Source organism: Ornithodoros turicata, chromosome 1 (assembly GCF_037126465.1).
Source record: "Ornithodoros turicata isolate Travis chromosome 1, ASM3712646v1, whole genome shotgun sequence".
In the NCBI taxonomy this organism is placed as follows: Eukaryota; Metazoa; Arthropoda; class Arachnida; order Ixodida; family Argasidae; genus Ornithodoros; species Ornithodoros turicata.
The window spans coordinates 109,818,471-109,841,673 of NC_088201.1; the positions used below are offsets into that span (position 1 = coordinate 109,818,471).

General features: G+C 45.4%; 1 non-coding gene across 1 annotated transcript; it reads left to right on the forward strand.

Annotated features, from left to right (window-relative positions):
* The first annotated feature begins 579 nt into the window (after positions 1-579).
* Trnaa-ugc (transfer RNA alanine (anticodon UGC)) lies at positions 580-652 on the forward strand. Its single transcript has one exon. It is a non-coding gene; the product is annotated as a tRNA-Ala (tRNA).
* Positions 653-23,203: the final 22,551 nt, after the last annotated feature.

The following is a 23,203-nucleotide window of genomic DNA, read 5'->3' on the forward strand; positions in this document are numbered from 1 at the left end:
TTGGGACAAAGTCAACAAGTAATTCAGCAAAAGTCAATGAGTGCCTGAAATATAAAATCCCTGACTGGTAGCAGGACGGTCCACGTTCAATTCCTGGTGCTAGCACTGACTGGCTTTTTCATGAATTATTTGTTGAAGTTTCGATGTGCTTGAGAACATGAACCATTCGTCAACACTTGTATCCTAATGAGGTGATGAGGGTTTGTCATCCCAAAGAGACTCCCCTTCTGGCATGTGTCCTTATGGTTGCTCATCACTGCAGAAAAAAAAAAGGAAAATCATTTAATGCAAGAAATGGATAGTCATATTTACTTTATAATGATTGTGCACAACAGAAAGAAGACTTTCGCACAGAAGGCTGTACTTCTTGAGGTCTAACATCAAGTTACAAAATTCCGGAATACATAAGACATGAAAGAACTGATGTTCTGAGGCTGGAACAACATAGAAAGGACACATACATACAAAGCCTCAATTTGCCTAAGAAATTAACGATGAAAGATGAAAGTCAGTGAAAAGGTTAGCTAGCTGTAGGACTCGAACCCGCTTGACGCACCCTGGACGTCGCTGAGAAGGCGTGTTAGCTTAGCTCAATTGGTAGAGCCCTGGACCTGCAATCCAGAAGATGTGGGTTCGAGTCCTACAGCTAGCTAACCTTTTCAGTGACTTTCATCTTTCATCGTTAATATAAGACATGTCGTAAGGTAGAGAACAAGTAGAGTCATTGAGTTGTCGAGTTGAGTTGAGGGGGGTTGTACCCCCTTTTTATTTTATTATATATGATTGTATAATTATTTTTATGTCTGTACCAACCCGCGCTCTCTACATTACAACATGTTTTATATATTCTGGGATCTTGTAACTTCGTGTTAGACATTAACAAGAGCGCCCTTGTGCACAAAAGTCTCGTCTCATTAAAATTTAGATGTTCTCAACAGTCTTCTTTCTGTTGTGAATTTCTATCGCAGCATACCTGCACATTGCTGTTCTACGTACTGTGACTTTGCAGTAAGAGTACAGACTTTGGGTAGAAAGACTACACAGCACTAGTCAGGTATTTTTGCATATCCAACAGTATGTATGTATGTATGCACCATGCACACAGTATTTCTTCGCCGGACCCACTAAAAATGTAATGAATGTGGCATTGCCCACGGTAATGCACCAAGTCCAACACAGTTATTGTAGAATCCAGGTATTTTAGCTTACATGCCAATCCGGTACCACACCCAGTGTGAAGTTGTGACAAATAAATAGTTTCCATTTTTCTTAGCTCTCAGAACACAGACACTGAATTAATAAGAGTAGACAATGTTAACATGAATTCTGGGCTATTCCTCAATCAAATATTCACAGATAGTAAAGGCACCTTCCTCAGTGGACGTTGATGACACTCAAAATTCTAAAACGTTATCAGAGGCGACATCAGCTTTTGCGTGTCAGAAAGGATTGTATGTCCAACAGTAATCCAGCTAACAGTAACAAAAATGTGCAAAAGACATAGTAACTGAACCAATGTAACGTACCTTCGATATCAGACAGTGAAGCTTGTAACACACAACCATCCACAGGAACCAGTGACCAGACAGCAAAAGTGCTTGAACTGGGGGATAGCAGCTAATCGGAATGGCGACCTTTGTTTTCCACCCTGAAAGCACAGGTTGTAACTTTGAGGGCAGATTTAAAAGTGGTGTCAAGATGTCTGCATGCGAGCGCACATGAACAGTTGAGCATAGGTGAATACTCAAATTATAACAGCACATTGTCATACCTGTTGGCGGAGGTAGACTGCGACTAACGTGTCAGCAATTTCTTCATGCATCAGACGCAAGTCAGATCCTGCTTCATTTCCGCCTTCGGCGTGCCCCTGTGATAATTCAGAAGTTAGATTATCAATACTTGTGTGGGAACTATTGTGTTGTTAATCGTGGTTATATCAGAGTAAGCGCAGTAGGACGGCTGCACAATCGATTCATTAAGCTTGCTATTTTTATATCTGAACCTCGACTTGCCTTTTTTGCTCTCGTTTTTCGCCTTGATCCTCCGTGCCACGTTCAAAATGTTGTGCGTCGGGCGCCTCAGATTTTCATCAGGCGATTTCGTGCCGAGATTCCAAATTGCCTCTGGAGTCACGCGTAATCTATGATAACATTCGTGGACGAAATCCTTGCAGTGGAAATTAGCAGGCACCACTGTCAGCCAAGAGCTTCGCACTGCTTGGTCTTTTGGCAGCTTATAATAGGTAACACTTGAATGCTCCGATGAATTGTTCTAACAGCGTAGCACCGTCGCATCTTCGACAACTTCGCCGTGGCATATTACGTATCATATCGTTCCAGCCCATAAAAGGCAAGGTCAGAACAAGGAAGTGCACTTTCCAAACGACGCCGTGCCAACAAAATATTCACATGCTTTGTTTCTGGCTTAGCAATAACATAACAGCTGTTCGCTTACGTACGATGCACAGAGGAGAAAACGAAAGAAGCCAAGCGGCCAAGCCAAGAGTTCATGCCAAGCCAAAGACAGATAAACCGAGAGCAGTGACGTCGGTGCGCCGGTGCGCAGGGTTTGCCGACGGTCTGGAACTACAAAAAATGTTTTCTAAAAAACTACGAACAGTTGGACCAAGATATTTTGCACACACATTCGGTCTTCGCTAACAAACACACAGCGCGAGTATCGCTCAGTTCTGCGGCACTTCAAAATCGGCATATCTGACCTTTAAGTATGCGCTTTCCCAGATGCTACGAAGAAACGAACATTTTCCTTTTCGAAATCCACTTCGAATTTCTAGAGCCTGTGCTAGTGGAAGAATCAATATTGTAGAGTGCCTGGGAACATACCACCGCTTGAGCTCTCTCGCTGCGCACCAACTTGCACACGTGCATAGCGCCTAAATAGATTGAGATGTAGTATCCCGCGGTAGAGCATCTCGCATGTTTTATTCTTTCGTCTGGTATCGTTGCATCGTATCGTTGCAACGGCGATATCGCCGTCCCGGTTATTCCTTTGAAATGCTTAAATTTGGGCACATCGCTGGCTGGGTCTCCAGGAAAATAAAAGCGGGAGGAAGCTAGGACGGCATAGGAAGCATATAGTGACCAATAAAATCGTTGAAACTTCCTACATAATGTATTACTTCACGGGTTGTGTACCGTTGTGCCGTCCGAGCAGTGCCTTCGTGCGTTCAAGGAAGACATGTTGGCGAGTTTTAGTAAGTTGAAAGAAAGCCTGCGAAAACCATACCACAACCGACGCTGTCACTTTACCGATGATATCAGTGAGTTGGAAGAATGGTCGGTCTTGCTTATCATGTGTCCGGAACCACTATCATAAACGTCGCCCCTATCCACAAAACTCCCGAAGATTCGACCGTTGAGACAAAACCAAAAGAAAAGGACGAAAACCATAATAACTTCGGATGTGTTTTCTTTTGAGTTCTGAACGCGTGACACGTTCACATACACGTATACATGTGACGTATGAAAGAGGAGGTGCAGCGCACGCAATAAATATGTGTTCGTTCTCCGGTGAACTGCTCGATGTGTTCCTTCGTCGCATAAGTCGACAAGATAAAACCTGAAACCAAGCCACCAGCATCCCACCGAAACACCAACTACTGGTCATTCGCAAATATGACGGGGAGGCTGGCACCGTACCCATCCAGAAATGCCTCCGTCTCAAAAGGTATGAAAAGGTGCAGAGTTTCAGCGAATATGCCGAAGGCGAAGCCTTCCGGTGGCACGTTAACGAAATTTTTGACACCAGCGAGACGTGGGAGGACATCAAATCCCGCATGGTTCTCTGCTTTGCAACATCGGCTGCCGACCCTTTCCGTGCGTTTATTCATTATCGACAGCGAAGGGACCATCGATCGGGTGATATTATGAGGAAAGGGGAAGGCTTGGCGATTCCGCGGGACTCGAGGCCGCTCACGTAGTTTCTGGTCTGACTGGTGGTCTTCGAGCAGATTATGAACTTGCCTTCGCAGGATTGGACCACGCGACGCTCCAGTGGTTGGAGACAATCAGGCGTCCTACCGGGCGTCTTTATCGGTGGTCTCTTAAGCTGTCCATGTAGGACATCTCATTCAAGCATCAGACGGGCTGGGCCAACGTCGAGCCGACGCCTTATCCAGATCACCAATAATCTACCTGCTCTCCACTCTTGAGCTACAAAACGCCTCCTGTGACCTTCTTGACGGTGTGTATACCGTACAAAACGGTGTCCCCGTAATACGAAAACGCGGACTACGCAAAACCTACGTAGCACCATCGTTTCGCGAGACACTCCTCCAGAAAGCTGACCATGACTCTGAGCATATTGGCGTGCGAAAGACTCTCGGTCTCATATATCCGCAGTATTACTGACCCGACATCAGAACCCATGTTTCCAACTTCATTCGTCACTGTGATATCTATCAACGACGCAAAAAGTCAAAACTGAAGAAATTTGGAATACTAGAAGCTCTGCCGCCAGTTGAGAAACCCTTCGACCTCATTGCAATGGATACCATCGGGGGATTTGCTGAACTTGCCAAACGGCTTATTCACTTGGACGTTGACCATGCCACACGATACGCTTGGGCATTTGCGCAGAAGCATGAGACCGCCGACGCGTACAGCTGTTGTCTTCGAGAAGTCTTTGCGACCGGCACCCCTCGACGATTTCACTCCGACCGAAACCCGGGGTTTCTCGCCAACACGTTCAAGCGGTTCCTCAAAAACTGTAACGTCCATCAGTTATTCACATCGACCGGTCACACCCAGTGCAATGGCCTCAACGAGCGCACGAATCAAACTATCATCAACCGACTCAAGTGCAAAATTCAGAACCGGCCCAGGATCCCTTGGCACCTACTCCTTACACAAATAGTCACCGAATACAACTGCACCCCGCACGAATTCACCCATTTTTCTCCGTCCTATTTAATGCACGGCGTCCCTTCGTACGATCTTCACATCTCTGACAAAATCCCTTCCATCGCAGAAGCCCGTATGCAAGCGGTGCCCAATTCTCACGGCCACCATCAGAAAAAAAAAAGTTATTTACTACCGAAAATTTCTTTCTGCTGATTTCTCCCCCGGGGATGCCGTTCTCCATGAGACACTGTGGCACCCCACCGTGGGAAGCTTGCTCCTGCCATGGAAGGACCCTACACAATACTTCGCAAGATTGCGCCTGTCAATTATGAAACTGAGTGCTCCATCTTACCTCTTGGGAGGCAAACCGACATCGTCCACTTTAGCAAACTACGCTTCTACCATTCCCCTACCCGTTTTTCTCTTGGAACGGGGAGTGTGACGTATGAAAGAGGAGGTGCAGCGCGCGCAATAAAAACTGCGGTTAACTGCTCGCTCCGTTCCTTCGTCACATACACACGTATACATTGTATATTCAGTTTGCGAAAACGTATAAATATGTTAGGTTATGTTCAAAACTTAACGAGGGTCCCAACTGAATCAGTGTCGCCTTTTCGTAACTGCCCCGTACGCTAATGATTTTCAAGGTTTCGTCTCTAACCTTAAAGGTCAGCTATGCCGATATCCCAAATAGTCGAAACGGTTGTGATATTCTGACATCCAACATCCAACTCTCCCCAAAATGCACCTTCATTCTCCCAGTTTGGTACAGTGCCATGTCAGAAAAACAGATAATTCATTCCCAAACACACATGGCTGCAGCCATGTTTATGACGTAGATGCACCGGAACGGGCATTGTGACGTGTACGCGCGTTCGTACTTGTTAGTGGATTCTAGCTACGGCTTTTCGTGGCTTCACGTGTCACTCCTTGAAGATGGCGGACAGCCGGGTCGCGATGAGTAAACAGTGCAGCAGCTGCGAACTCCTTCGTGACGAAGCTCTGCGCGATGTTGTGACAGGAATTCGTCGTTTGTGTTTTGTGTGCTCGAACAATTTACGACGAGCGACGTAAAACCAATGGCATTTTAAACTTTTTGTGGCATTCTGTGCATTTTCCAGAAGCTTTCTTTGAATCACACACTCCCATGTCATGGTGCGTCATGTAGCACGTTACAAACAGTTGCATTTCATGTCTGACATCTGGATTTTGTTTTTAATGAGCACCGTACCACAAAAACATGCACACGAAAGCTCCAGAAGCCATGTGGTTGCACACCATGCAGATGCAAAAGAAGCACCAGAGCACATATTACCACTTAGAAATGTTGTTTCGGGGGTCTGAAGAGTTAGGGCATAACATAGGTCCTAGAAATCAAATCAGTGGGTGCACCTTATCCCTCCGTAGAGTGCTATCTGAACTCACAACTCAGTCCATGGGGTGTAAAAGTGTTAGAGGCAATTTATGTGACTGTCGTCATGGGTGACATCACTGGTCAGCCTCTGAATTAATTCCCTCCTCAGGAATTATTGCTCAAATCACTTCGTATATAGTATTTATCATGTAGGACATGATATTCAATTTGTAAGGTGCAACTATGTTTGCAGCATTCACGGCGGCCTCTTACCTTTACAGTTGGAGACACGTTACCAAGCGATTCACAAATTCCAGTCTTACAGGGCCCGTGTAACTAGAGTCTTCCTGGAAGTTATGCTTTAGCATAATTATCGCACATGAAATAGAATCATATATGCTTGGACGCCAAACATTTATTTATTTCAAGATACTGCTGGCTCTTCTGGAGCCATTGAAGTAGTGGGTAAATTCAGTAACATAGGAAGTACACTCACACATGACAAGAACTAAAAAGAAAAGAAAAAGGCAATTATTGAGGAGCAACTTGTATCAAAGTCGTCTAGGACCCTACGATGAGAATTTGTAATGGGAATCCAGCTTTTCTGTAAAAGCTGCACATGACTGGGAGCTACAAATTGCATAGTGTAGATTGTTCCATTCTTCAATTGCTAACGCATATGTAATGCATCATCTAATCTTCTGAACCATATGTGAGGCTGCAAACGAAATTACTTTTTTACGCACATGCTGTACCTTCCTAGTCATACATGTGCACACGAATAACAGTGAATATAGGTATGTGAAGTGGCAAAAAACAATGCTAGACTCTACCATCATTGTGCCCCTACAACCCGTTGCCTTGCAACTTATGTCTTGTGAAAAGAGGATATCTCACTAGAAAAGACGACACTTTTGTATTGTTTGGCAAGAAAATAAATCTCTTTCTTGACATTTTCCATCAATCGGCAATGTTGGGACCTGGTGCAAATATATCTGCCAACAACGAATGTACTTACAAACTTTTCCTATATATTCAAATGCAGATATGACAATTCTCTTTTTGTACCTTAGCACAGTACAGCTTCAAAATTAACGAACTGTACAGGATCAGCAATCTTAAAATATCTCAAGAGGGGAATCACATAAAGCTCCAATAATCAGCTGGACAATCAAAGCTCCAAAAGAAAAAATAGTTCCAGAAAAATCTGACTTGTTGCCATTGTGATCTGCACTACTATGTACAGTTCATGAATGGAACATGTTACCTCATTGTATTGCCTCCATGTGAGCACTAGAACAGACAGCTACAATATAGCGGCTAGCTCTCAACTGATATATTAATTAGCAGACTCTGAAATATCCACACACATGCTGCTAAACAAATTTAACCAACAGGCAATTTAACCAACAGAATTACGGACAAGAAAAAGGGTTATATATTTTCCCCCTCTCGTCATTCTATTTCACAGGCAGCCGTAGTATCATTCTGAGTGTGCGCGTGCGTCCCCTTCAGATAACGTATCTCGGGCAGAAGCAAATCCAAAAGCAGACTACTTACACATGCATCTGTCTTGCATTCCTCTAACCACCTGTGTTATCTGTGTTCTGGAAATTTAGGGAGCATCCAGAGTCCCTACTGTGGTGTTTGAAGGTAACGACGACGAAGCGCGTCAAGCTGTACGGGACCGCGTGGTTTTCTGTGTGTCGAGGATTCGGGTTTTGGCAGCCACCGGAGACGGTTGCATGTACGGCGTTCTCGGACAATCAAGGTTGGAACGTAACACCTACAATGTGTTGCCAAGCTTCTCGAGGGCATCAGAGTTCCTTGGCTGCCTGTGTTTCACTATGGCTCTCGGATATAAACTACCCCATTCCAACACAGTAGGAAACACATATTTGTAAATAGCATCTGTTGATTGCACTGTACGTACCCCCATATAAAGGATCATAGTGGATACTACATCTTGTGTGATAATGTCAGGAACACAAGAAAGCTAGATTTGAAACCACCCTTATGTCATCGTAGTAGTCGCTTTTGTGTGAAGCTACGCAATTCCTGTCTACCAAATAATTTAAATCATATGTTTCATCTGCCAGCGTGATAATCCCCTGAAAAGCAATTCTCACTTGGCTGGAACTACCGGTTCTAAAACCTATCTCTACCATGTGTAGCATCAGGGAGGAAAACCAAGGGACATGGTGGAAAAGACACACACACACGGGCTATGTTCTCATTGTGCTGCTCTGGCTGCTAAAATGTACACGTTCCAAATTAATACAACATGGCTTGACACGATACGCTGGTTAAAGTCAAGAAATAAAATGAGTAGTTAAATGTACAATACACAGACACTTGCCATAACACTCGTGACAGTTTCCTTCCTGCATTCATAAGCTCCCATAACTCCCACTTTAAGGAATCACTGGACTATATTACTACATTGCGTGCCATTATATGCTCCTTTGACAGAACTTGCAGGATTACATAGCACAGAATAAAAGTACAGTGAATATAATTTGTGGCTTTCCATTCACGCTTAATGGCCGCAGCAGTAGTGCAGGAAGGCCACTGCTAAGTTGTGTTGAGAAACACCGCTTCCTGTTTGCCATGTCTAAATGAAATGTACCTGACCTGATCCAAAGTAACTGTTCTGAGGCTGGAGCACACAAACAGAAAAACACAATGCAAGCCGCAACATTAACAGATAGGCAAATGAGCTGTGGCGAGTTCCACCTTGGGACAAAGTCAACAAGTAATTCACGAAAAGTCAATGAGTGCCTGAAATGTAACACCCCTGAGTGGTAGCAGGAGGGTCCATGTTCAATTCCTGGTGCTAGCACTGACTGGCTTTTTCATGAATTATTTGTTGAAGTTTCCGTGTGCCTGACAAAATGAACCACTCAATCAACCACTGAGCTCATCAACCACTGAATCCTCATGAGGTGATGAGGGTTCGTCATCCCAAAGAGACTCCCTTTCTTGCATGTGTCCTTAGGGTTGCTCACCACTGCAGAAAAACAAAACAAGAAATGGATTGTTATGTGTACTTTAGAATGATGTTGCGCAACAGAGAGAAGACGGTTAAGAGCATCTAAATTTTAATGAGACGAGGCTTTCACGCAGACGGCTGCACATCTTCAGGTCTAACATCAAGTTACAAAAAACAAAGAATATATAACACATGTTGTAAGGTAGGGAGCAAGAAGAGCTACGGTTGGTACAAACATACAAAAAATAGAAACATATATAATAAAATGAAAAGGGGGTACGACTCCATCAGTTTCAAACAGACAAGGCATGAGTTGTGTAGCATCGGACATGAGTGACCACGATTGCCAGGTCAGTATTTGTCACAAAAGGTATTCACGGGCGACACATTCAGGGAAACAGTGCTAAACTGTCTTGTCAACTTCTCCCTTGCCGGCTTGAAACTGATGGAGTTGGACCCCCTTTTCATTTTATTGTATATGTTTGTATATTTATTTTTATGTTATACCAACCCTCGCTCTCTACCTTACAACGTGTCTTATATATTCTGGGATTTTGTAACTTCATGTTGGACCAGAAAAAGTGCAGCCTTCTGCACGAAAGTCTCGTCTCATTTAAATTAACATGGTCTCAACCGTCTGCTTTCCCTTGTAAAGCATCTCTATCGCGACTTCCACATTGCTCTTCTACGTACTATGATTTTGCAGTAAGATTATGGACTTTGAATAAAAAGACTACACAGCACTGCTGAGGTATTTTTGCCTAGTGAACAGCACCCACTAAAAATATATGAATGTTGCATTGCCCACAGTAATGCGCGAAGTGCAACACAAGTATTGTATAATGCGGGTATCTAGCTTACATGCCAATCCAGTAAAACTATCCAGTGTGAAGTTGTGACAAAGAAGTAGTTCCCATTTTTCTTAACTATCAGGACGTAGACACTGAATTAGTAAGAGTAGACAATGCTAACATGAATTCTAGGCTATTATTCAATCAAACATTCACAGATAGTTAAGGCACCTCCCTCAATGGACGCTGATAACAGTGAAAATTCTAAAACGTTATCGGAGACAGCATCAGCATCTGCGTGTCAGAAAGGATTGTATGTCCAACAGTAATGCAGCTAACGGTAACAAAAATGTGTAAAAGGCAAATTAACGGAACTAATGTAACGTACTTTCTATATCAGACAGTGAAGTTTGTACCACCCCATCCACAGGAACCAGTGTTTGTACAGCAAAAGTGCCTAAACTGGGAGATAGCAGTTAATCGGAATGGCGACCTTTGTTCTCCACCCAGAAAGCAGAGGTTGTAATGTTGAGGGCAGATTAAAGAGTGGTGCCAAGATGTCTGCATGACAGCTCCCATGAAAAGTGAAATATAGGTGAATGCTCAAATTACAACACCACATTACGGTGGCAACTCTTGGTGGCAGCTGGACTGAAACTAACGTGTCAGCAGTTTCTTAATGCACTAGATGCGAGCCAGACCCTGCCTTCAGCGCGCACCTGTGGTAATTCACAAGTTAGATTATCAATACTGCTGTGTTGTTAATCGTGGCTATATCAGAGGAAGCGCAGTAGGACAGCTGCACAATCAATTCATGAAGATTCCTATTTTTATATCATAACCTCGACTTACTTTTGCTCTCGTGTTGTGCCTTGATCCTCCGTGGCACGTTCAAAATTTGTGTGCCGGGCTTCTCACTTCGGACGATTTTTGCGAGTGGAACTCAGTCCGCACGGCTGTCGCTGTCAGCCAAGAGCTTCGCACTGCTTGGTCTTTTGGCAACTTATAATAGGTAACACTTGAATACTCCGATGAATTGTTCTAACAGCGTAGAACCGTCACATTCTCGACAACTTCGCCGTGGCATATCACGTATCATGTCGCTTCAGCTCATAAAAGGCAAGGTCAGCACAAGGAAGTGCGCATTCCAAAGGACGTCGTGCCAAAGAAATGTTCACGTGCTTTGTTTCCGGCTTAACAATAACATAACAGCTGTTTGCCAATGTACGATGCACTGAGAAAGAAACCAAGGAACCAAGTGGCCAAGCCAAGAGTCCATGGCAAGCCAAAGACAGATAAACCTAGAGCAGTGACGTCGGTGCGCCCGTGCGTAGGGTTTGCGGACGGCCTGACGGGCGGGCGAGGAAATAAAAAAAAAAATCTAAAAACTACAGACAGTTGGGCCAAGATATTTCGCACACATATTCAATGTTCGCTAATGAACACACAGCGCGAGAATCGCTCAATTCTGCGGCACTTCAAAATCGATATATCTGACCTTTAACTAAATTACATTTTTACAACAACTCTGATCACGACACGCTGTACTCAAGCAGCGTCCATCCTGCATTTGAATTCGTTTTCCGCCACGGATCGTGCTGGTCTCGTCTGGTTTTTTTTTGTTCTTTTTTTTTAAGGGTCTGAATTCACTTGCCGGTTCTCCAAGTGTATTACGGTCTGTTTGGTAGTTATTGGGACAAAACGGTTGTGACGTAGATATATCAGGAAACGGGTGAGAGTGTAGTGAAGGACTGTAGAGGGTGAAAGATGAAAGTCGCTGAGGAGGTTAGCCAGCTGTAGGGATCGAACCCACATCTTCTGGATTACCGGTCCAGGGCTCTACCAATTGAGCTAAGCTAACACGTCTCTCCAGCGACTTTCGGGGTGCGTCATCTGAAGGGAGGACAAACCAGCCACTCACTCTCACTCACCCTCCTTTCACTCTCACATTTTTTGTTCACTCATACATACATTCATACGACGGAAATCGACGCAAGCGGCACCTGTTGAACAAGAGAGAAACTGATGTTCTGAGGCTGGAACAACATAGAAGGGACAGATAGACAGGTTGTATCTGTCCCTTCTATGTTCCAGCCTCAGAACATCAGTTTCTCTCCTGTAGAGAATGTTTACTTTTAAACATGGTTAAAATACGGTCTTGTTGGTGTACATATCTAAAAGCGGTACAACCCCAGCGCCGGGACTAAAAATGACGATGGATCTCATGCGGGCATTCATGTTCAACGTGACATTCCTTCGGGAAACACGATATACAAGGGTCTCGCCGCCTCCAGGCTACTGAAAATTTCAGCCAATCTCGAATGCAGAAGTCGAACTTGTTCGTACTACAACGGAAAAGGATCCTCCAAGAACGCCTCAGGATTTGTTTCTGCCCGTTGGCACCCTAAGTTTCACAAACGGAGGATACCACTTGTCTCAAAAGCTGGAATTGCGTACTTTGAGCACCATTGGCAACTTAGGTACTTTGACCTGAAGGGCAAATGGAGACACGCCATCAGCAACCTTCCCATAACTTGTGGGAACCCGAATTCCCATGCTCGGCCGTCGGCCCGTTCGTACAGTATCAAGGGAAGACACAACGCAGCAAGCGGAAGCGAAGAACAAACAAAGGTTTATTGCATACGTTATAAAGCTAGCACAGAGCCGTTCACCGCCACCAGAGATCACAAGACGAGCCCCTTGAGTAGTAGCGCGCGTGCTTTTAAGGCTGGTTTAGAGTCCGACGGAGCGTGGCGTAACGACGCGCAGCGCACCGCTGTGCATCGCGAGCCGTCGCCGGTGAGTTCATAGTTCGACGACATTCGGCGGAGCGCGGCGCGGCGTCAACGCGCGACTACGCCAGTCGCCATCGGGGGAGTAGAACCATGCTCTACATCTGGCGGTGGCCAGCGAGCTGTGCACGGCGTGGGCTCTGCTAGACTCGCATTTCCCAACATGGCGCCGCCCATTGAGCTCTAGATCGGAACTGGAAAGGAATATGCGTGCCTATATAATAAACGACGCATGGACTATAGAGACAAGCAAACGAAGGAGAGCAACTGGAAAGACGTGCGACTTCCTTATTTAATTCAGTGTTCATGTTTGGGGGCACCAAACGTATTACAGTAATACAAACTTAACTGTGCCAACGATGGGAACACGGATTGTATTTAGTCGGATTCCAGCACGCGGGTACAGATATGACTGCTTTCCCACCATGGAATGTGAAAATCTCTGCTGCTGTTTTCGTTGTTCTGCGCCGAATCGCATCGGACTATGATCCCGGTAGGATGAGGAAGCGTGGCGCAGCGAACGCTGGGTGTCGGCACGCAACACGGCGGCGATGGCTAGGGCGAAGACTACGTCGGACTCTAAACCAGCTTTTATGCGCTCTAGTATCCTTAGCGCCCCCACGACGTCTAGCACGTGTTTCCCCCTTACGCAGATAGCGCTGCTTCGTGCTTGATAATGTTTGTTGATAATCAGTGTTCAGTCCACCCCTGCGCGCACACATACCCCCCATTACACAAGTCTACACCAAAGTGTTTTACAAGTCTTCGATGTCGAGTACGTCGATCATGATGTCTTCGGGTGGTGCCCTTTCGTCATTCTGTTCCGGGGGCGGAGGGGTCGCTGAAGATCTGAGCGCAGGCGCCTTAAAGTGGCCAGCGCAGGTACCACGTCCGGGGCCGTAGAACGTGCTGCACTCACCCTAGTGTGGTAGAGGGCGCGTCGCTGGTGAGTAGTCCGATGAATTTCTTGTACCATACAAAGAGGATAAGAAGATCCTTCTTTCTTCCGCCATGAGCGGGAAAGGTGGGTCCGCTGGGTGGCAGTTAACCCTCATACTTTACCCTCCGGAACGGGAGGGGACCCTCGAGGGGTCGGCGCTCTGGAGAGGGCGAACTTGGGCGGTCTAGCAGGTGTGGGATACCCACGCTACCAGTCGGTCCCCGTGGATGATGGCCCATGTTTCAGCTGACTGCTGCCGCGTAGGCCCGGAGCCCTGGGTTACGGCCTTGTGGTTGGGGGTCCTGATAAACTCGGCTCTGGCGAGGTTTGGGTCTCCGTCGGGGAGGGCGTGGCATGGTATCTGTAGAGAAGAGAAAGAGGAATGCGGTGAGAGGGCAACTCACATCGTGAGAGCTCGAAAGGCCTCTCCCCTAAAAACCATTGCGGAAAACTGCGAAACAGAAATCACGCTACTACCAATTATGCGGCGAGCACCAGGTCCTAGTTACGGAAATAGTGGTTGGTACGTGCGCCGCTAACGGGGGCGCAAGTTGTAGCACTGGAAGCCGGTTCGGTAGTAGGAGATCCTGGTCCAGCTCTTGTGGAGGAGTCTGAAGATTGGTTGAAGGACAAGTCTTCTGGTTCGAGGTCTGTACTGGCGAAGTTTATTTTTACTACTTTTTATTTTAAGTTTAGAGTTGTACTGGCAGCGCCGAAGCCTATCTGCACCAGAATCTGCAAAGCCCCGCGACGCATTACTAAGCGGGTGAGTCCGAAGTCGAAGGACAAGGCCACCAACGCTGCAGGTGAGTTTCCGACGTCCACGGTTGTACTGGCGAGCCTGTTCCAACCTTGCGAAGTCCAGATTCTCCCGAGCCGTCCGAGCTGCAACCTCCAGTCGACCCAGGAGGTCCTCAGCAAACCTTGAATGAGGAAGCACAGAGCATCTCCACGGGAAAAAGTGCCCCTTGTCCGAAGTTCAGGAACGCCGGGGCGAAGCCTGTAGGAGTGTGCGAAGGCGGGGTAGTTGGTGTACATTCATCGTGATAAAGCAGCACAAAGACGCGGACAAAGAAGGAAGACAGGACGACTACTAACTCTCAACTGGCAGTTTTCACTAAACAAAACATGTTTATATACAGAAAAGAAAGGGGGGGGGGAGCCTGCTCCTAGTCACATGACACCATCGGGTTACACCGCAACGTGTTCCCGAGATAACTTATCTCCGCGAGGGAGAAGCTCAGTGACGGAGCGAAGCCTGTAGATCTGTTGATCGTCGTCCATGTAGCGACCTCCATCCCAGCCAGGCAAAGATCCCAGTGACGGTGGTGCTGTCTACTGAAAGCAACTAAAATCATGATCAGGTTCCGATTAACACGCTCGGTAACATTAGCCTGAAAGTGATATGAGAAAGTCTTCTTGTGTCGACTGCTTCAGGGGAAGCAGCAATCTGGGGACACCTTACTTGTAAAGCAGGTTGTATTATTTGTTACGAGCTGGGCACGAATCCCGAACCGGCAAAAGATGTCGAGTAGTCTATCCCACAGTCTCTCGTGTCAGAGAGTCAGCGTCCTGAAATGAAACAGCTAAACCCACGTTCTGAAATGATCAGTAACCACAAACAAATACTGGTTACACCTAGGACTACAAGGAAAAGGTCCCATCACCCCACAAGCTGCAATGTCAAGGCTTATTGTTCTAGACAGGCTGTAAGGGCCAGGGGGTAAACCACCACGAGGTTTTGCTCTCTGGCATATTGGACAAGTACGAACAAACTTTGTTTCAATCCGCCCCATTCCTGGCCACGTCGCGACATGACATAACTTTTCGTAAGTTTTCCTGCCACTGCTGTGACATGCCATTGCCGAGTAATGAAACTAACGTATGAAAGACAGGATAGCGGGTAACGTAGCTATTAGGCGCCGACTGCGGGGGGACTTTTCCCAGGGGGGCCAGGCCCCCTCCAGGAAGTCTACCCAGCTGACACTCAAGATGAACGTTTCGACGGATATCCTAAGAATCGTGTGTTTCATGCGAGTGATCATGAAAGTCCTGTAAGAATTCGCCTCACAACGTCGCAACACGGAATTTCACACACCCTGCCCGACCTCTGTGCATGAAAGAGGGGGGGGGGGGGGGTTGTGCCCTGGCCCCCTTCGGCAGATTGAAAACTCTCCGCCTATGACATAACTGTCACCGATGCCGCCTAGAATAGGCTTCACGGGGAGCAGTGTGCCTTTCGCGGCACAGGCAAAAATTTAGTCTACGCTGCACAGCGTCTCGTATAGAGCAAACATTCGGTCAAGCAGTCGGTTAAATGCGATGGTACACTCACGCATGTTCGTCTTGCAGGTTAGCTCAGTTACACACCTGAAGTGTTACAGAACCAGCAATTGGTACTTGATTGTCGTGTCGTGCCCCGATGGCCTTTTTGCTGTTATTGCTAAGATGTTGAACCTGTATAATGCTTTCTATGCCTTACTGTTGCGTGGCATCGCCCCCTCTTGGGGGGCGATGTGGAAACAAACCCTGGTCCCAGGTTAGTGAAACCTACTGAAGATGCAGAGAGTCCCTCTTCTGCTGAGATGTTCAGGCGCTTGGAAAATGGACAAACTAAGATGTTAAAGGAGTTTGAATATATCCGTAAATGGCAAGAAAATGTCAATGAGCGTTTGACCACGATTGAGCAGGATTTCACTCGTATAAAAACTATTGCTGTGGAAGTTGACGAATTAAAAAAACAGTATTAGGCAATTTGAGGGTCTACTGGATGACCTTCAGCAGCGTAACGATGATCTTGAGAACAGATCCAGACGCTGTAACCTCTTATTTTTCGGACTTTAAGATTCCTGTAATGAAACGTGGGACCAATCTGAGAGTCGAGTAATTCGGCTTTGGGGCTCTAAGCTTGGTATTTCGCTTGATTCCTCGGCAATCGAAAGAGCACACAGAATTGGAAACTATCAGCAAGATAAGACAAGGCCCATAATTGTAAAGTTATCTTGCTTTAAGAAAAAGCAGGAAATCTTGTTTGCCAGGAAGCTCCCCAAGCAGCAAAATGTACTGAAAGTCGAGTGCAATAGGGGTGGACGGGTAGGTGGATGGCCTTGAACAGGCTCGTGAAACTGAAGTACTCTGATAAGACGAATACCGGTCACCCCTATTGCACTCGACTTTCAGTACATTGTGCTGCTTGGGTCCTGGCTGGGTCAGACTACGTGATAAAGGAAGACTTTTCGGTGAATGTACTGTATGCGACACGGTTATCTGAAATCTGCGAGCGCGTGTCAGGCTGATGTAGCGAACCGAGGTCGTCAGTTAGTACCAACTTCGCCTCACTTCCGTGACTAGTAGGGCACCCTAGCGGTCACTATGCTGTGACAACGCCAGCAGACGGGACAGATGGTCTGATAATGTCGCGTCGTCTGCAAGCTTTTCCTCGTGCGCCCTGTTCAGGAGGGCATTATCAGACCATCTCTCCCGTCTGGTGCCGTTGTCACAGCGTGGTCACCGCTACGGTGCCTTACTAGTCACGGAAGTGAGGCGAAGGCGGTGCTAAGGGCCAGTTCTCACTTGGCGACGCCCGACGCGGGGTCGTGAGCGGGCGGCGGAAGTAGAGGCGTATTTCCGCCGCCTGGTCAGCGCGCACGATTTTCATGTTCCCACCACGGTGGCATTCCGTCGTCCAAAGCAGACGAAAAATCAGGAGGCGTGGCCTTTTTGTGTCACCTAATTGGTCGCCAGCTGTCGTTCTCGGCAGCTCTCGCCGACGTCGTGAAAGAAGGTCGGCATGGCAGTTTTTTTGGCTCGACGTCTCTCCTCTCCCGACTCCGGAAATGCGCGTCTATTTCCGCTGCCCGCTCACGACGCCGCGTCGGGCGTCGCCAAGTGAGAACTGGCCCAACTGACGACCTCGGTTCGCTACACCAGCTTGACACGCGCTCGCAGATTTCAGAGAACCGTGTCGCATACAGTACGTTATCAACGAAGTAGGCTAATTGAGTATGGGAAGACACTTGGTAAAACGTTTAAATTGCGTTTCAACAAGCTTTATGTCGACAATCATGTTTACGTGTATGATGTAAAAAGGAAAGAGGTTGTTCAGCGAACTTGAAGGTCATAAAAGGGGAGTACTTTTGGGGCAAGCATGGCTTTGTCTGTCATTGTTATTAACTGTCGGAGCTTAAAAAATAAAGTGTCTGAATTTTGTGGTTTAGTTCTCACTGTACAGCCTACGTCAATCATAGGCACGGAGTCATGGTTAGACGACAGCGTTAGTGATGCCGAAGTTTTTCCTCGAGGCTTTTCTGTATACCGAAAGGACAGACGGGGTCATGGTGGTGGTGTGTTTGTCTTTGTTGATGAAAAGGTGAAATGTCACAGGGTCAATGTTATTCTGAACGATATTGAGACCGTTTGGTGCCAGATTGCGTTGAATAACAATAAGATACTGGCTGTTGGTTCTTTTTATAGACCACCAAGTAGTGATAGTACTGTTATTGAGATCCTAAATAATATCATTCTTTCTATCACCTGTCATTATTTGTTATTGTGTGGTGACTTTAACTTACCTGAAGTTAACTTGCCTGATGGCGCTCTAGCTTCTTTTCCGCGAAATGCTTTGTATACTGGGTTTGCTTCCTTAATACAATCTTTCGACTTTAAACAGTTTGTTGTCCTACACGGTGTACGATTACGTCACAAAATATACTGGACTTGATATTGTGCAAGAATCATGACATTATTAAATGTGTTAGAACGCTACCAGGTTTGAGCGATCACGAGGTAATCTTGGCTGATGTATTGCCTGTGATTTTCAATATCCGATGTACGCCGAGAGCCTCTCGTTTACCGCTATGACCTCGGTGACTATGAATCAATGTCCTCAAGACTTTCAGATTTCTTTCCCCAGTTCGTTGAAATGTCCAGCAATTCTGACATCAACTCTTTGTGGAAATGCTTTCATTTGTTAATATTAGATTGTATAGCAATGTATGTCCCTAGTAAGACTCTTAGTCACAGAAGTGCGAGAGACAAACCCTGGTTTAACTCGGAGTTACGCTCACTTATTAGGAGGAGGAACGCTTTATACGTAAAATATCGTAAGCATAATACCCCTTTTTTATTATACTCAATTCAAAGAACTGAGTGATCTGTTTAGGGTTAAAGTGAACGAAGCGAAACAGACATTTTTCGATCGGATCTGTAAAGACAAAAATGGAAGAAAGGAATTTTGGAGGTTCTTGAAGGTGAACAGAAGTGATACAGTAGGCATTCCTGACCTTTCAAATCAAGGTGTAATTGTATCAGATAGCGCTGAAAAAGCTGAATTGTCCAATACTTATTTTCCATCTGTGTTCCAAGTGCTTGAGCCCTGTACCCTCCCTGATGTCACCCAATGTATTAGGGTTTCAATGCCTCGTCTCTGCGTTAGATATGAGGGTATACTGAACCTATTGCAGAATGTAAATATTAAAAAAGCAGTGGGACCTGATGGAATATCCTCAGCGATTATGCAACGGTGTGCTAATGTTATTGGGTCTTACCTTCTTATTTTTACAACAAGTCCTTATGCACTTATATTATACCTAACAAATGGAAATCGGCCAATGTTGTCCCAATTTTTAAGTCTGGTTCTAGGCATTGTGTTGTTAAATATCGCCCTATTTATCTTCTCTCTGTTTCATCTAGATATTAGAGCACATGATTTACTCAGGCATTTTCAAGCATTTGAGTGACAATAATTATTTTTCTGAAGTACAGCATGGTTTTCGTCAGACCTATTCATGTACCACTCAACCTACTGAATTCCATCATGATCTCGTCTCCTCTTTTGATAAAGGTGTACAAAGAGACGTTGTTTTAGTAGATTTTCGGAAGGCATTTGATATGGTTCCACACGCCTATGTTTTACACAAACTTTCCTTCCTTGGCATAGATAGGGATGTTTTACAGTGGCTTGCCGATTACCTATGTAATAGGGTTCAACGTGTAGTAGTCGAAGGTAAAGCATCATCGGCAAGTTGTATGCGGTCTGGTGTCCCACAGGTGCTCACCTTCTCCAGGCAGATGTAAGTCGAATCGTTTCTTGGTGTGACAAATGGGGCATGAGCTTAAATACTAGTAAATGTAACGTAATGCATCTTACAGGAAAATCTAGTGTAATCAAGTTTTCTTATAAGCTTCATTCTTTATATTTAGATACAGTTTCTGAGTACAAATATATTGGTGTTTTCTTTAGCAGCTATCTTAGATGGACGCACCACGTAAATGATGTTTCTGCGAAAGCAATAAGAACGCTCCATTTTATTTTTCGCAACATTAGACAGGCTGGTTTAAAAGCTAAAAGCGATGCATATATTACTATGATCCGGCCAATCTTGGAATATGGGCGTACGGTTTGGGACCCGCACCGACCCGAATGTTACTAATTCAAAGACTTGAGAGTGTTAAAAATATTGCGGCTCGCCTGATGTTTAGTTGTATGGGATATTTTGTTAGTGTAAGTGATTTAAAGTCAAGGCTAGGGTGGGAAGACTTAACAAACCGGAGAAGGAAACTTCTATTATAATTTTTAGGAAATATCGTAAATGATAAGACGGGCATAAGGAAGGAAAGATATCTGAAACCCCCTCTGTATATTTCTCCAAGATCCGATCACTACAAGAAAATCCATCCATATAGGTGCAGAACATAAGTTTTTCTTTAGTCGTTTTTTCCCGAAAACGATAGGCGAGTGGAATCGTCTTGAGTGCTGACCGGAGAGGTCGGTTTGCTGCGTTCGCGTAGTGTTGTACAGGTGTTTGTGCTTACCGATGTCAATATTGTTACTTTCTTGATTTCTTCGTTATTGTACCCCGCTACTGTAATGCCGTAAGGCGGTGTAGCGTATACGCATAAATAAAATAAATAAATACGCAGTTCATTGTGCACTTCCGCTTACGTGTTAACGTGTTCCCCGTACGATACTGCCGCATGTTCTGCTACTGCGTGGTCTTATGCGCTTATAACATACGTGGCAACTTCATGTATCGAACCACAACGGAAGTTTGTAACGGCGCATTATTAACAGCTGCATAACTGTCGTTAATGCAGAACAAGGAGCACCCGTTGAGGTAAGAGACAGGGAAACTAAAATGCCACACAAGCTAAAGCTCTGAGAACTAAACTGTGCAGGAGTGTATTCAATGCAGTCAGCACCGCGACCTCCCAACTAGTGAATGGACATGCAAAACGGCGTGTGTATTATTCAAATAAATAATGAATGAATGAATGAGTTTATTGTGCCCAAGAACGGCCGCAAGAGCCTTGGTGTCGGCGCACTATCAAATTACAGTAATGAACATATATACAGCAACACACGTTATATAAAGGAAATGGCAGTAAGGCAATAATCTAGGGCACTAGGAGGGCAAAAGAACATATATACATACAGATGAAAAACATATGGGAGACATAATAACAAAATGATAGGGAAGAGGCTCCAAAAGCGCAACATTTCATGCAATATTTGAAAGAGTACAATGAAGAAGAGTAAACACGGTAACTAGACAGCAAAAATGAAGACAGTCAGAAACAAATATGTCGGGCGAGAATGACTGAATTTAAGACAAGCAATATGTAACGCTGCTTTTTAAGGCAGTATATGAGGAAAAAATATCACACGAGGACGAAAAAGAGTTCACCAAAATTTGACTAAACCAAAATTTGACAACGTGTGAGTGGCAGGTTTGAGTGGCAGGTGAGTGGCGCATAAGGGCAGGTTTGACGTACACAGAAGGACGGTGGATTACGAAGGGTGCCACAAGAATACCGAAAATTTATACAGCTTAACAAGAGTGGGGAATCGACAATGGAATGTACACATTTGTAGAGGAATGTGACAGCAGCAATTGGACGCGCGATGTCAGGGGGAGAAGTTTAAGGTGTTTTAAGAGGCTACAGTACTCGAACGTCCAGGAGGTAAATGTTTTGAACAAAATGAAGTGTGCGTTTCTGAACAGCTTCAAGGCGATTACTCTTAGTAACGCACAGTGCGTTCTATGCGACGGATGCATATTCTAGCTGTGATAAGACGAATGACTAGGACTGTCTTGAATAATCAAATCAGGGACATGACTCTGCATTTCTAGGTAGTGAATGTAACATTACATTGCGAAGAACCATAAAAGCAAAAAGTAGTAGTGTCAGTTCAGTCCAGCAAGTGCCATGTGAGTTCGCAAAAAAACAAAAAAAAAACACTGTCTTACAAGTCTCCATGACTTTGCACCCAGAGCACAGTGCACAAATCCAGAGTTGTTGTGATCACCACCAGCTAAAACTGAGAAGTTGTGGAACCTCAATATAACAGAATTTTGTTTGCAAGCTATTTCTTGCATTGTTATGAGCCTTAAAGATGATGACAGAAAGCCTAGCAGGGAATGTAAATTATTTTGTACCACAAATTTTGTTGTATAAGTTTTGTTGTGTCATGTATGTTGACTGATGTTTCACTTCTGAAGACTTGTACTGAGCTTGTTGGATCAACTACCACATTCAGAATTGCTGCACATTACACAGGTTCCCAAGCAAATTCTAATGTGTTACTATTGTGTTTACCTTCAGGAGGTGCTGTGGAAAGTCAAACTTTGTAGGCATAGCATCACTCTTGAGGCGCGCAGTTTGTCCTGTACGATCGAAACAGGCCTCCTCAAAGTGTCTGCTGCAGAGCACCGAAGATTTAGATGGGGCCCAATTTTTGCGATGCATCTTCTGCACCCACTTCTTCAGCACGGCTGGGCGACTGTGAGGCAACCTGTATAGCACAAGCACATTGTGTAGAAAATACATAAATAGAGCAGCCAAATATAATTTCTTAGTACCTAACGGCACCAGCGAAGTAGCAGTGCGAGCAAGCGCGAGTGTCACATACATGCGATACGAATAAACACTGTTTTTCCTCAAAATAAATAGCTTACCTGTGAAAAGTTAACCCCTTTCGTCTGTCCGTGCGTGAAGTGCACTGAAAACCGCAAAAAGCTGGCATGGCATGCCCTCTAATTTAAAGGAAACAAAAAAATTGCGGGCAGCCGCGCTTAACAAAATGCAGACGACAGTACGTTTTGGGCCCACCAATATGGCGGCCGGTTCCACACTGTGGCGCACCCTATGCGCGATCCAGCCATATACTATAGAGAACAGTGTGTGGCACGTGGCGTACCGACGCACCCTACGTATTTCACCCAAGCGGACGCGAAGCAAGCACTTGGTACCCTTTTGAGACGTCTGTGCAGTAAACACTGGCGAAGTGTCCCTTCTACGTCGTTCCTGCGCAAGGTAGACCCAGATCTCCGTTTTTATATGCCGTCAACGCTTCCTCGACTCACCACGTCGCTCATCTACAGGTTTCGCCTCAACGTGCCAAACAGTGGACGACTTTTGTTTAAAGGGACAGTCCGGGAAAACCGGAAGTTGATTTTTTCCAACTGCCACG